Here is a 1,435-nt window from a genome sequence, read left to right as displayed (position 1 = left end):
ATTATTGTGTGGTGCCTGTTTTTATTGTTGTGGTGCTTATCGGTTATTTAATTCGATATTTTGTGTGTGTGTGTGTGTGTGTGTGTGTGTGTATTGTTGTGGTATTTTAATTACTTTTTTCACATCCTCTCTCAAACTGAGGTTGGAAGCCTCTAGACAGGACTCTGCCTATTTTCAGTATATTTGATTTTTGATTGAGAAGAGGACATATTAGGTGATGGGTATTCCCCTGATTTAATGTGAATATGTACCCAAAATACTACAGTGAAAGATATGTAAGCCATTATGGAAAAAAAAGAAAATTGTGTTTTTAATCAGAAACTTTCTTTGACTTACATGTATTATTATTATATTAATTATATTATATGTTATGTTATGTCACTATATTATGTTATATTAGTTTACCTTATTATGTTAATCAATTTTGTCCTTTAAATGAATTCTTACTTAAAAAAAAACAAAAAAAAAAAAAACAAAAAAAAAAACAACTTTAGTTTGCCCTGAAGAAAAGAAAAAAATAAATAAAAGATAAAATAAGGCCTCCCAATTCTTACCACAGGCTGTGTTCTTTACACTGGCTGTATAGAAAGAGGAGGTACAGTAAAGGCACCCCATATACACCTCAACACAGGCCCCTTGCCGGGTATGTATTGTGAATTGGGGGACAAAAAAAAAAAAAAAAAAAAAAAAGAAAGCTCAATTTTTATCATCATAAAAAAAATCCCAGTTGTTTTTTTGTCAAGTGATGAACCATTTGGATCATTTTTGAGAAAAATTGCATCAAATAGCTAGGTGTGAAGAGCTGAGTTTTGTCTGCCAACAATTTCTTCAACTAATAGTGATGTTCCATGAAAGGAGATACGTATTCTGATACTCACAATTGTCTGCTGTCCTAGAAACATCACTGGGGTTCAGTAAACAGCAGAAGTGCTTTCTATATATTTCCAATCTTATTACATAAATTGTAAAAATGTGTTCATTCTAGTATTAAGATATAATAAGTTCAACGATTTTTATAATTTCATCAAGAGTATCTTTTATGAAATTTATATAATTTTTACTATGAGGACATGATAGTAGTGACTGCAGTGCATACTATTCATATCCATTGTTGCCACATTCCCACTCAGGAAAGCACACACCAAAGTGTAGTGCTCTCCTGAAAAGGAATTATTTGCCAAAAAGGCCCGCTTAGAGCAGTCAAAATCACTTGACCCTTTGCGTGGAGGGTTTGGCAATAATTCTAAATAGTGGCTATAACTATCTCTCTCTTTATTTTAAACCAATATTAGAAATCAGGCCTTAGTAATTTCTTCCTACAACAGAGGACAGCAATCAATCCAGCCAAAAGTCTCCCATTTAACTGCTCCCTGTAATTTTTCCTACTCTGGCGCCTAAACCAAGGTTTTTCCATAAACTTAGCTCAAAACAAAGT

At 32.5% G+C, this 1,435-nt stretch overlaps 1 non-coding gene across 1 annotated transcript; it reads left to right on the top strand.

Moving 5' to 3' along the window:
- Window positions 1-537: 537 nt before the first annotated feature.
- Window positions 538-670, top strand: LOC126026334 (small nucleolar RNA SNORA51). Its single transcript, XR_007501628.1, has one exon. It is a non-coding gene; the product is annotated as a small nucleolar RNA SNORA51 (small nucleolar RNA).
- Window positions 671-1,435: the final 765 nt, after the last annotated feature.

The sequence above is a fragment of the Suncus etruscus genome, chromosome 13 (genome assembly GCF_024139225.1).
Source record: "Suncus etruscus isolate mSunEtr1 chromosome 13, mSunEtr1.pri.cur, whole genome shotgun sequence".
Classification (NCBI taxonomy): Eukaryota; Metazoa; Chordata; class Mammalia; order Eulipotyphla; family Soricidae; genus Suncus; species Suncus etruscus.
The sequence above is the reverse complement of the archived record's forward strand: the minus strand, read 5'-3'. Positions and strand labels throughout refer to the sequence as shown.